This window comes from Salmo trutta, chromosome 4, assembly GCF_901001165.1.
Source record: "Salmo trutta chromosome 4, fSalTru1.1, whole genome shotgun sequence".
Taxonomy (NCBI): Eukaryota; Metazoa; Chordata; class Actinopteri; order Salmoniformes; family Salmonidae; genus Salmo; species Salmo trutta.
Window position 1 is genome coordinate 21,437,354 of NC_042960.1, and position 14,759 is coordinate 21,452,112.

The window sequence follows — 14,759 nt, forward strand, 5'->3', positions numbered from 1 at the left end:
TTACTTACTAATGGCATTGCCTACTCCAGATGATTTGTTTTAAAATCATATAAGCAAAAAAAATGCATTTTATTTGGAATGCTAAGCCAGACAAAATTAAACGTGCCTATTTATATAATGAATATGAGTTTGGGGGGCTGAAATTATTAAATATTAGAGCATTAAACCGCTCACTAAAAGCTTCACTCATACATAAGTTATACTTAAACCCCAAATGGTTCTCCAGTAGATTATTAAAAGCGCATCCTCTGTTCAAAAATTGCTTTTTTGCCTTCATACAGATTACAACTTCTCATTTCCAACTAATTGAAAATGAAATTTTGTTTAAAGTACCACCCTTTCTTAAACAAGCCATACAAAGCTGGTTACAATTTCAGTTTGATCCTCCAGAAAAAGATAATCAATAATATTACAACAAATGCTATGGTTAAACTCATTCTTTATGGATATTTTTTTTAATGGTATTATGTTTATTAATGATATTATGAATAGAAATGGAGGAGTTATGTCACATATGCAGTTATCGAAAATATATAGGAATATCTGCTTAATCCAAATTTACAACCAACTGATTGCAGCAATACCACAAAAATGGAGGAGGCAAGTAGAAAAGGGAGAAGTTAGGGAACTTGTTTTCCTGCCAGATAATAAAGATACAAATTGGCTGAAAGGAAACAGCATAAATAGAAAAATATAAAAGTGTCATCTGAGGACAAAAATGTTGACAGCTGCGCCATACAGGTTGCAAAATAAATGGGAGGAGATTTTCGATGTACCAATTCCATGGCACATGGTTTATGAACTGGTACAAAACACTACACTTGACTCAACACTTAAAGTTTTTAAATTTAAATTATTATATAAAATGATTGCCACCAACAGAATGCTATATATGTATACGGAGCAACAATCTCAGCTCTGTAGATTTTGTTGCAAAGAGACAGAATCAATAGATAATTTATTCTGGTATTGCCCCTATGTAGCTTTCTGGTCACAGGTTCAGGAATGGTTAAAAAAGAAATAACAACATTCACTTAAAATTAAGCTTACAAATAGCAGTGTTGGGCGATCTGGAAAGCCCTAGCCAATCAATAAATAATATAATAATACTCTTCGGAAAGGCTTTCATCATTAGCTCATAATCTGTGGATAATATACGATAAAATATATGGCACATGGAAACCAAACAAGGGCAGTCTATCACCATAGACTGCCCTTGTTTGGTTTCCATGTGCCATATATTCGCTCTTGCTGCTGGTGAGTCTCTGATCCACCTCTATGCAGATGACACCATTCTGTATACTTCTGGCCCTTCTTTGGACACTGTGTTAACAACCCTCCAGACGAGCTTCAATGCCATACAACTCTCCTTCCGTGGCCTCCAACTGCTCCTAAATACAAGTAAAACTAAATGCATGCTCTTCAACCGATCGCTGCCTGCACCTGCCCGCCTGTCCTGCATCACTACTCTGGACGGTTCTGACTTAGAATATGTGGACAACTACAAATACCTAGGTGTCTGGTTAGACTGTAAACTCTCCTTCCAGATTCACATCAAACATCTCCAATCCAAAGTTAAATCAAGAATTGGCTTCCTATTTCGCAACAAAGCATCCTTCACTCATGCTGCCAAATATACCCTAGTAAAACTGACCATCCTACCGATCCTCGACTTCGGCGATGTCATTTACAAAATAGCCTCCAATACCCTACTCAACAAACTGGATGCAGTCTATCACAGTGCCATCCGTTTTGTCACCAAAGCCCCATATACTACCCACCACTGCGACCTGTACGCTCTCGTTGGCTGGCCTTCGCTTCATAATCGTCGCCAAACCCACTGGCTCTAGGTCATCTACAAGACCCTGCTAGGTAAAGTCCCCCCTTATCTCCACTCACTGGTCACCATAGCAGCACCCACCTGTAGCACGCGCTCCAGCAGGTATATCTCTCTGGTCACCCCCAAAGCCAATTCCTCCTTTGGCCGTCTCTCTTTCCAGTTCTCTGCTGCCAATGACTGGAACGAACTACAAAAATCTCTGAAACTGGAAACACTTATCTCCCTCACTAGCTTTAAGCACCAGCTGTCAGAGCAGCTCACAGATCACTGCACCTGTACATAGCCCATCTATAATTTAGCCCAAACAACTACCTCTTCCCCTACTGTATTTATTTATTTTATTTTGCTCCTTTGCACCCCATTATCTCTATTTCTACTTTGCATTTTCTTCTACTACAAATCTACCATTCCAGTGTTTTACTTGCTATATTGTATTTACTTTGCCACCATGGACTTTTTTGCCTTTACCTCCCTTATCTCACCTCATTTGCTCACATCGAACATAGACTTATTTTTCTACTGTATTATTGACTGTATATTTGTTTTACTCCATGTGTAACTCTGTGTTGTTGTATGTTGTCAAACTGCTTTGCTTTATCTTGGCCAGGTCGCAATTGTAAATGAGAACTTGTTCTCAACTTGCCTACCTGGTTAAATAAAGGTGAAATAAAATAAAAATAAATAGGCGGGATGGGCTGAGAGTGGCTGAGGGTTGGGATTAAAGAGTTTGTTTGGTAATGTATTGTTGTTATACATTTTACATACATGGTGCTTTTATATATGTAAAATGTAAGTATATGTAGCAAAGAAGCTGTAAAAAAAACTAAGATATTTGTCCTCCGAAGGGGTGAGTGTAGGGATAAAATACATATATTTATTTAAAAAATAAAATAAATACGTTCACCACAGTCAGTGGAGATTAGAACAAAATAAGGAGAGGAACCAACGAGAGGAATCCACATTAGACTATTGAGACGAACTCCTAGTATCACCTTTTCAAATACAAAAAAATAATCCCCATAATGTGGATGGAACAATATCTGATCAGGATTCAGTGGTTAGGAGCCACTTCAATGAATGACAGTTCACGTATGTTGGCCTCAGCGGAAGATGAGATAAGAGAAGGGAGTTGGTATAAATCCGCTTGGAGAGAGAAACAGAGGCTGCGTCCCAAATTTAGTGCACTACTATTTGGGATGCAGACAGAGAGCGATAGCAGATTCTGTTAGCATTGAACCCGGAGAGGATGAGAGCTTACATGCTATTTCATGCTTGGATTGGATGCAAGATGAGAGCCCTGGAACTACAGTACGCACACACAGACAGACAGACAGACAGACAGACAGACAGACAGACAGACAGACAGACAGACAGACAGACAGACAGACAGACACACAGACACACAGACACACAGACACACAGACAGACAGACAGACAGACAGACACACAGACACACAGACAGACAGACACACAGACACACAGACACACAGACACACAGACACACACACAGACACACAGACACACAGACACACAGACACACAGACAGACCTAGACACGGACAGACAGACAGACAGACAGACAGAGACAGACAGACAGACAGACAGACAGACAGACAGACAGACAGACAGACAGACAGACAGACAGACAGACAGACAGACAGACAGACAGACAGACAGACAGACAGACAGACAGACAGAGACACACAGACACACAGACAGACACAGACACACAGACACACAGACACACAGACCTAGACATGTACAGACAGACAGACAGACAGAAAAACACACACAGGCAAGCAAACACACACACACACACACACACAATTATCCTAGATACAGCATTGCGGTCAGGCATAGCTCATCCATTTACACAACTATCTTCTTCGCTAAGACAACTCATCAGTCCATTCACTTGTCCTAAATCTACTCTATTGCTTCTCTGACTGTAAACAATTACGAGCCACCTTTTCAGGGTACATTGACCCATTTTACGAGCCACCACATCACATTAGACACCACATCACACCAATACATTACAGGTGCCATGGAAACAAGCTATTCTCTGTATGTGTGTGTGTGTGCACGCATGTACAGTTGAAGTCGGAAGTTTACATACACTAAGTTGACTGTGCCTTTAAACAGCTCAGAAAATTCCAGAAAAGTATGTCATGGCTGTAGAAGCTTCTGATAGGCTAATTGACATAATTTGAGTCAATTGGAGGTGTACCTCTGGACGTATTTCAAGGCCTACCTTCAAACTCAGTGCCTCTTTGCTTGACATCATGCGGAAATCAAAAGAAATCAGCCAAGACCTCAGAAAAAAAATTGGAGACCACAAGTCTGGTTCATCCTTGGGAGCAATTTCCAAACGCCTGAAGGTACAACATTCATCTGTACAAACAATAGTACACAAGTATAAACACCATGGGACCACGCAGCTGTCATACCGCTCAGGAAGGAGATGCATTGTCTCCTAGAGATGAACGTACTTTGGTGCGAAAAGTGCAAATCAATCCCAGAACAACAGCAAAGGACCTTGTGAAGATGCTGGAGGAAACAGGTACAAAAGCATCTATATCCACAGTAAAACAAGTCCTATATCAACATAACCTGAAAGGCCGCTCAGCAAGGAAGAAGCCACTGCTACAAAACCGCCATAAAAAAGCCATACTACGGTTTGCAACTGCACATGGGGACAAAGATCGTACTTTTTGGAGAAATGTCCTCTGGTCTGATGAAAAAAAAATCGAACTGTTTGGCCATAATGACCATTGTTATGTTTGGAGGAAAAAGGGGGAGGCTTGGAAGCTGTTGAACACCATCCCAACCGTGAAGCACGGGGGTGGTAGCATTATGTTGTGGGGGTGCTTTGCTGCAGGAGGGCCTGGTGCACTTCACAAAATAGATGGCATCATGAGGGAGGAAAATTATGTGGATATATTGAAGCAACATCTCAAGACATCAGTCAGGAAGTTAAAGCTTGGTCGCAAAAGGGTCTTCCAAATGGACAATGACCCCAAGCATACTTCCAAAGTTGTGGCAAAATGGCTTAAGGATAACAAAGTCAAGGTATTGGAGTGGCCATCACAAAGCCCTGGCCTCAATCCCATAGAAAATTTGTGGGCAGAACTGAAAAAGCATGTGCGAGCAAGGAGGCCTACAAACCTGACTCAGTTACACCAGCTCTGTCAGGAGGAATGGGCAAACATTCACCCAACTTATTGTGGGAAGCTTGTGGAAGGCTACCCAAAACGTTTGACCCAAGTTAAACAATTTCAAGGCAATGCTACCAAATACTAATTGAGTGTATGTAAACTTCTGACCCACTGGGAATGTGATGAAAGAAATAAAAGCTGAAATAAATAATTATCTCTACTATTATTCTGACATTTCACATTCTTAAAATAAAGTGGAGAGCCTAACTGACCTAAGACAGGGTATTTTTACGAGCATTAAATGTCAGGAATTGTGAAATACTGAGTTTAAATGTATTTGGCTGAGGTGTATGTAAACTTCCGACTTCAACTGTATGTATTTACATTTACATTTTAGTCATTTAGCAGACGCTCTTATCCAGAGCGACTTACAGTAGTGAATACATACATTTCATTTCATGCATTGTTTTTGTACTGGCCCCCTGTGGGAATCGAACCCACAACCCTGGCGTTGCACACACCATGCTGGCATTGCAAACACCATGCTCTACCAACTGAGCCACAGGGAATACCTGTATGTATGTTTTTTATTTCACCTTTATTTAACCAGGTAGGCCAGTTGAGAACAAGTTCTTATTTACAACTGCGACCTGGCCAAGATAAAGCAAAGCAGTGCGACAAAAAACAACAACACAGAGTTACACATGGGATAAACAAAAGTACAGTTAATAATACAATTGAAAAATCTATATACAGTGTGTGCAAATGGAGTAAGGAGGCAAGGCAATAAATAGGCCATAGTAGCAAAGTAATTACAATTTAGCAAACGAACACTGGAGTGATAGATGTGCAGATGATGATGTGCAAGTAGAAATACTGGGGTGCAAAATAGCAAAAAAAGTAAATAAAAACAATAAGGGGATGAGGTAGGTAGACGGATGGGCTATTTACAGATGGGCTGTGTAGAGCTGCAGCAATCGGTGAGCTGCTCAGATAGCTGATGCTTAAAGTTAGTGAGGGAGATATAAATCTCCAACTTCAGCGATTTTTGCAAATCGTTCCAGTCATTGGCAGCAGAGAACTGGAAGGAAAGGCGGCCAAACGAGGTGTTGGCTTTGGGGATGACCAGTGAGATATACCTGCTGGAGCGCGTACTACGGGTGGGTGTTGTTAGGGTGACCAGTGAGCTGAGATAAGGCGGGGCTTTACCAAGCAAAGACTTATAGATGACCTGGAGCCAGTGGGTCTGGCGACGAATATGTAGCGAGGGCCAGCCGACGAGGGCAGTGGTGGGTAGTATATGGGGCTTTGGTGACAAAACGGATGGCACTGTGATAGACTGCATCCAGTTTGCTAAGCAGAGTGTTGGAGGCTATTTTGTAAATTACATCGCCGAAGTCAAGGATCAGTAGGATAGTCTGTATGCATGTATGTATGTAATGCAGTACAGAGGGTAGTAGGCCACCCGTGAATGATATGCTGCTACGTCTCCAGCACCACCATATTAAAATGTACTTTAACCTCTCCAATGTGTGTGTGTGTCACTCATAATACACAGCATCACAAACAGCAAGAGAACACTCCAGTGTTACACCTCCAGCATCTCCATCATGCTCTGGAGTGAAGTTTCACCTAGCTACAGTACAGATCTAGGATCAGCTTCCCCTCCCCCAATCCTTACATTAACCATTACTGTGGGAAATGCAAAACTGATCCTAGATAACCATCTAATTTGTTGTTGTGAAGGTGTGTGTGGGAGACTTTCAGCACAATGGTGGATTTCATGCATTGACTCATGCGCTCATGCTCCTTTTGTGAGCCATTGACATCTCCTACTGGTATGACTTGGAAATACACTTGTTGTGAGTGGGTATTTGCGTGTGTGAGTGTATCTGATTTGTGAGCGTGTGTGTTGCAACCAATTACCTTCATTTAGTCACCCTGCACATTGACAACCACCAGCCAGAACCAGCCTGGCTTCCAGCAGCAACCATTGCCATCGACCCACATCCTCACACGGGTCACCAAATGTCAAAGGACACCAGTGTTGTGAGCCTTTTGGGCCAACAGGCTGTGTCCAAACTGGAAAAATCAATAAGTGGTCAACTGTCCAGTAGCCTAGCCACTACAAACAATCAATACTGCCATGATTGGGAGGCAAGGCTACATTGCCACACTGCAGCATGGTTTGAGCAACATGCAGTGTTTTCCATTCATGCATTAGAGAGATTAACCTAGACACTAAGTCTTATTGATGTCTCCTTTTAGATCTGATAAGTGAATAACGTGAATAAGCAATATGTCAGAAACTCCATTTAACTAACCAGAAGGCTATGCAGCACTATCACAACTTTGTTATACCCATCCGATCCTTAAAATCTACAAAGGCCCATATAAAGGAGTGAACTGCATTGTGACTGGTACTTTCCTCCTTCCTAAATATACGTAGCAGTGTTTCTCAATACATTCCTGGAGGGAACCGCCAGGTTGCAGATGTTTTTTTTCTAGCCCAGTACTATCTCAATTCACATCTGATTCAACTCATCAACTAATCACCAAACTCTTGATGAAGTTAATCAGGTGTGTTGATACTAGGATATAACAAAAACCTGCACCCCCTGGGTATTACCAACCCTAATCCTGACCTTGTGTTAAATGTTAAACTGACCCAAGATCCGTGTCTAGGGGCATCTTCTCCCTACTCCTGAAATGAGAAACACTGGCATATACAATCCCCCCAAAATACAATATATGTAGGCCATGAGAAGAGCAAAACAATCCCTCAGGTCCAGCTCTGGGGCTGCACTGCACTGGTGCAGTAGGGGAGGAACCCGCATCCTGCTAACATACTGCAGCACCCGTCCCACGCTACTTCCTGTTTCTGAGAAATAGTTACTGCATTCATGAGCCAGTGATGTGACAGGGAGGACTTTGCCAGTATGGTGGGCAGCCATCCAAGAAAATAAATGGGGAGAGAGGGGGGTTAGAGTGAGAAAGAATGAGAAAGAGAGAGAGCGAGAGAGAGCGAGCGCGAGAGAGACGATACCCGCTAATTGTTAGAATCAAGAAAAGAGACATTAAATTCTACAACCAGCTGAAAGGAAGCGATTCCCAAACCTTCCATAACAAAGCCCTCACCTACAGAGAGATGACCCTAGAGAAAAGTCCCCTCAGCAAGCTGTTCACAAACAAACAAACCCCACAGAGCCACAGGACAGCAACACAATTAAACCCAGCCAAATCATGAGAAAAATCTAAGATAATTACTTGACACATTGGAAAGAACTAACCAAATAACAAAGCAAACATGAATGCTATTTGGCCCTAAACAGAGAGTACACAGTGGCAGAATACCTGACTACTGTGACTGACCCAAAATTAAGGAAAGCTTTGACTATGTACAGACTCAGTGAGCATAGCCTTGCTATTGAGAGAAGCTGCCGTAGGCAGACCTGGCTCTCGAGAGACGACAGGCTATGAGCCCACTGCCCACAAAATGAGGTGGAAACTGAGCTGCACTTCCTAACCTCCTGCTAAATGTATGACCATATTGGAGACACATATTTCCCTCAGATTACACAGAACTACAAAGAATTTGAAAACAAATCCAATTTTGATTAACTCCCATATCTACATTATTAGGTGAAATACCACAGTGTGCCGTCACAGCAGCAATATTTATGACCTGTTGCCAAGAAAAGGGCAACCAGTGGAGCACAAACACCATTGTAAATACAACCTATATTCATCTGTCTATTTATTTTCCCTTTCGTACTTCAACTATTTCCACATTGTTACAACACTGTACATAGCAAGTAATATAACATTTGAAATGTCTATTCTTTTGAAAATTTCCGACTGTTTATTTCACTTTGGTTTGTTATCTATTCCACTTGCTTTGGCAATGTGAACGTGTTTCCCATGCCAATAAAGCCCTTTGAATTGAGAGAGAGACAGAGAGAGACGAAGAGAGAGAGAGTTTATGTAATAAGACTTTACAGTGCGTTCACTGACACAATCTCCTTAGAGGAACTGGGGGTCTGAGGAAAACGAATGTAAATTGAATGGCTGTATGAAGCCGTGACTGAAGCAATGTTGTTAATTCATGTGAAGACCACTGGAACATAACAAATTACTGTGTGAATGGAAGAATGCCTGGATTTCTTACAAACTTCATGAATGAGTCTAAATGAAAGAAAGCAACAAGTGAGATAGTAGTACGTGCAACCATAGACATAACATCTTATCCAGCAACCTACAATGACAGTAGTGAAATAAGTAAGCGGAAGCAATCACATATTGTGACCATTGCAAGTAAAATGATGCAACAAAAACAAGGAGTACAAGAAATGAATAACCTAAAATGCTAACATAGCATCAATAGTTTTAATCCAGCGCAGGCCTTACATACTCTAGTCCTGTCCTGGGGCTGTACGGATCAAGCATCTCAGAGTAGGAGTGTTGATTTATGGTCAGTTTAGCCTTTTAGATCACCATGAATAAGATTACGTGGACAGAGGGGACCTGATCCTAGGTCAGCACTCCTACTCTGAGACCCTTGATACATGTGGCCCCAGGTGCATTTCATCCATGTATCCCTCACCTATGATGCCATGTTACCCAATCAGACAGATGATGGCCCTTCAAAACCCTCCAATGACAAAATCACCTCTGACAGGGCTAAATGACACCCTACTGTTAAGGTCAGGATACAGCAGTGCATGACAACTGTTCTCAGGCCAGTTTATACTCAGAAGAAAATAGAGGCTCCAGAGGTTACTCCTGATCACTGTTCTGGGATCAGCTTATACCTGGAGAGAGAGCGAGCTTTACCATTATAATAAAACTGAACTTGGATCAGTGCATGGAGGTTGTGTCTGTCTGTATAAGGAAGGTAGGGCTATCTCCTGTAATGGTAGTTAGCGGGATTTGATGGATGTGAGCATCACTCACGAGGCATGAGTCTGCATACAGGAGCCAAGCAAGACTAGGCAATTCAGCTCTTCTCCATTCTCTTATGTCAATGCATACTCTACCGTAGGTACAGTAAGGTATATTAAGAAAAGAAAGGACCTGGCTCACAGACCCTGGGAAAAAGTGAAATGTAAGGATTCATCTTTGATCTAAGTCATGTGCTCATGAATTGAGAAGGCATACTTTCAGAACAAAAACAAAGGCAATGCAATAACAAGACACCCAGTAGGCTACAGAAGGATATCTGTTATCTTCATGTCAACACTACAGCAAGCAGACCAAGCACTCAACTCAAAACGAATGATTTATTTAGATTGTTTAAGGAACCCAGGAAATAAGGACAAGGACCAAGCGATTCAAGGGGTTAAGTAGTGTGAATAACATTGACCTTGCAAACATACGGCAACAATGTATGAGAATAGCCTACAAGTCAAACCATAAAAATATAATAAATCAAACAAGACTGCATATGACACGCATTGCATTCTTGCGCTGATAAAGCAAGTGATGAGAGTAACTGAAACAATGAAGCAACTTTCAACATTGAAATAGGCTACTGAAACAATCTTCGAAAAATAATGCGTGTCCCATGAATGTGCTCTAGACGACATGCATCGTTTGATAAAACGAATTGCAATAATTTACAATGACGCACCAAACAACGAACGAACACATTGAACAGATCTCGGAGTATCCCTCCAAGAATAAACTGAGAAATACTCACGTTTTGTTAGAGCATTTATGTATTGTCGGTCAGTATTCTCAGGGCAATATTTACGAGAGAGGAGCAAAAACAGTGCGAACCCCTGCCTTCTCTGTCAATTTCAGTGGAAATGAAGCAGTGGGTTGGTTCTATGCTGCAGTTTTAAAGGCATATCTGATCTACCAAAAAAGCGTGGCAGGGAGGCAATCCCAGCGGAATAAACACATGCATTAACCCAATCCACGTTAAAACGCCATCAATATTACATTCACTGGATGTGCGCAGCAGATGTACAAAAATAAACTATATTTCATACATTATTCAAGTGCATGCTGCTTTTGTGATTTTTCTTTGTCACAGGGTGGATAAATGACTGTTTTGTTTGTTTGTTTTCTATTTTATTAGAGTCTATGCCTTAACATACAAATATTTAGATGATACATATGACATATTATATATAGGTTTGTTTTATTTTTATAATTTTGTAATTGCTCCTTTCTACAGTAATTATTTCACATAGCCTAATCAAACTCAAGATTGTTTGCAAACTGTGCCTCTAAAATCACATCCCACGCGCTCAATTCGCAATTCTTTTGACACTTTTCTCCAACTGTGAAAAGTTTTGTTCCCTTCAATGTCCAACTTTATAACTATTATTATCATGCCCAACCTGAAACATACAGTAACTCTTTCTCTCATTTCTATTCTGCGTGCTGGGGAATCCCGCGCGCGCTCAGTTCGCAGCGTGGCCTTGGTTACTAAGGAGATCACTCTGCAGCCCCTCCCTCCCAGGAGGGAGGCTGTTGCTATGACAACCTACATTATGCAGCAGTCCATGAAAGCCCCTTTCAGATACTTAAAAAAGAAAAGAAAAGAAGGAAGAAGTAATTTCCATTCCTGTTTGATTACAGAATTCCTTGATAGTTTGATAGTGGCTCAGAGTGGGGTGTGTCTGTGAAGGGGTAGGCCTGTCTCCCCTACCTAGCCCTATGCAGAACTGATTATAATTTTACAATGTATTGTGCACTGTGCTGGGAGAATCCTAAAGTAATAAGCATGTGGTGCACAGAACACACTGGTGCCTAGCAGGACACTGCACCCAAGTCAGACTGTTCTCTCTGCTGCCGCATGGTAAGCAGTACCAATGCACCAAGTCAGGACCCTGAACAGCTTTTACCCTAAGCCATAAGACTGCTAAATAGTTAGTTAAATAGTTAACCAACCCAGACTATCTGCATCTGACCCTTTCTGCACTAACTCGTTTGACTCATCACTTACGCTGCTGCTACTGTTTATTATCTACCTTGTTGCCTTGTCACTTTATCCCTACCCACAGTGCATTCGGAAAGTATTTAGACCCCTTCCCTTTATCCAAATGTTGTTATGTTACAGCCTTATTCTCAAATGGACTAAATCCTATTTTTCCTCATCACTCTACACACAATACCCCACAATGACAAAGTAAAACATAATTTTTTTTTTTTTATGTTTGAAATATTATATTTACATAAGTATTCAGACTCTTTCCTATGAGACTAGAAATTGAGCTCAGGTCCATCATGTTTCCATTGATCCTCATTGAGATGTTTCTACAACTTGATTGGAGTCCACCTGTGGTAAATCAATTGATTGGACATGATTTGGAAAGGCACACACTTGTCTATATAAGGTCCCACAGTTGACAGTGCATGTCACAGAAAAAACCAAGCCATGAGGTCAAAGGAATTTTCCATAGAGCTCAGAGACAGGATTGTGTCTGGGGAAGGGCACCAAAACATTTCTGCAGCATTGAAGGTCTCGAAGAACGCAGTGGCCGCCATCATTCTTAAATGGAAGAAGTTTGGAACACCCAAGACTCTTTGTAGAGCTGGCCGCCTGGCCAAACGGAGCAATCGGGGGAGAAGGGACTTGGTCAGGGAGGTGACCAAGAACCCAATGGTCACTCTGACAGAGCTCCAGAGTTCCTCTGTGGAGATGGGAGAACCTTCCAGAAGGTCAACCATCTCCGCAGCCCTCCACCAATCAGGCCTTTATGGTAGAGTGGCCAGACGGAAGCCACTCCTCAGTAAAAGGTACATGAAAGCCCACTTGGAGTTTGCCAAAAGGCACCTAAAGACTCTCAGACCATGAGAAACAAGATTCTCTGGTCTGATGAGACAAGATTGAACTCTTTGGCCTGAATGCCAAGCGTCACGTCTGGAGGAAACCTGACTGGGAGACTAGTCAGGATCGAGGGAAAGATGAACGGAGCAAAGTATAGAAAGATCCTTGATGAAAACCTGCTCCAGAGCACTCAGGACCTCAGACTGGGGCGACGGGTTCACCTTCCAACAGGACAACAACCCTAAGCACACAGCCAAGACAGCGCAGGAGTGGCTTTGGGACAAGTCTCTGAATATCCTTGAGTGGCCCAACCAGAGCCCAGACTTGAATCCGATCAAACATCTCGGTAGAGACCTGAAAATAGCTGTGCAGCAACACTCCCCATCCAACCTGACAGAGCTTGAGAGGAACTGCAGAAAATACTGGGAGAAACTCCCCAAATACAGGTGTGCCAAGCTTGCAGCGTCATACCAAAGAAGACTTGAGGCTGTAATTGCTGCCAAAGTTGCTTCAACAAAGTACTAAGTAAAGGGTCTGAAAACTTATGTAAATATGATATTTCCGTTTTTGCTTTGTCATTATGGAGTATTGTGTGTAGATTGATGAGGGGAAAAAAACAATTTAATTCATTTTAGAATAAGGCTGTAACATAACAAAATGTGGAAAAAGTCAAGGGGTCTGAATACTTTCCGAATGCACTGTATATGTACAGTTGAAGTCGGAAGTTTACATACACCTTAGCCAAATACATTTAAACTCAGTTTTTCACAATTCCTGACATTTGAGCCGAGTAAAAATGCCCTGTTTTAGGTCAGTTAGGATCCCCACTTTATTTTGAGAATGTGAAATGTCAAAATAATAGTCCAGAGTATGATTTATTTCAGCTTTTATTTCTTTCATCACATTCCCAGTGGGTCAGAAGTTTACATACACTCAATTTCTATTTGGTAGCATTGCCTTCAAATTGTTTAACTTGGATCAAACATTTTGGGTAGCCTTCCACAAGCTTCCCACAATAAGTTGGGTGAATTTTGTCCCATTGCTCCTGACAGAGCTGGTGTAACTGAGTCAGGTTTGTAGGCCTCCTTGCTCGCAAATGCTTTTTCAGTTCTCCAGTTGCCCACACATTTTCTTTAGGATTGAGGTCGGGGCTTTGTGATGGCCACTCCAATACCTTGACTTTGTTGTCCTTAAGCCATTTTGCCACAACTTTGGAAGTACGCTTAGAGTGATTGTCCATTTGGAAGACCCATTTGCGACTAAGCTTTAACTTCCTGACTGATGTCTTGACAGGTTGTTTCAATATATCCTCATCATTTTCCATCCTCATGATGCCATCTATTTTGTGAAGTACACAAGTCCCTCCTGCAACAAAGCACCTCCCCACAACATAATGCTGCCACCCCGTGCTTCACGGTTGGGATGGTGTTCTTTGGCTTGCAAGCCTCCCCCTTTTTCCTCCAAACATAACAATGGTCATTATGGCCAAACAGTTCGATTTTTGTTTCATCAGACCAGAGGACATTTCTCCAAAAAGTACGATCTTTGTCCCCATGTGCAGTTGCAAACCGGAGTCTGGCTTTTTTATGGCGGTTTTGGAGCAGTGGCTTCTTCCTTGCTGAGCGGCCTTTCAGGTTATGTTTATATAGGACTTGTTTTACTGTGGATATAGATACTTTTGTACCTGTTTCCTCCAGCATCTTCACAAGGTCCTTTGCTGTTGTTCTGGGATTGATTTGCACTTTTCACACCCAAGGTACGTTCATCTCTAGGAAACAGAACGTGTCTTTTTCCTGAGCGGTATGACGGTTGCATGGTCCCATGATGTTTATACTTGCGTACTATTGTTTGTACAGATGAACGTGGTACCATCAGACGTTTGGAATTTGCTCCCAAAATTGAACCAGACTTGTAGAGGTCTACAATTTATTTTCTGAGGTCTTGGCTAATTTCTTTTGATTTCCCCATGATGTCAAGCAAAG

At 41.8% G+C, this 14,759-nt stretch overlaps 1 protein-coding gene across 1 annotated transcript in view; it reads right to left on the minus strand.

The window, feature by feature from the left end:
- The window catches only part of trim2a (tripartite motif containing 2a), a 64,333-nt gene extending 53,546 nt beyond the window's left edge, over window positions 1-10,787 (minus strand). Inside the window, exon 1 of the mRNA XM_029750130.1 lies at window positions 10,696-10,787. The gene's annotated coding sequence lies outside the window, so the exon portion shown is untranslated. The remainder of the gene's footprint in view (window positions 1-10,695) is intronic.
- Between the last annotated feature and the right edge of the window lie 3,972 nt (window positions 10,788-14,759).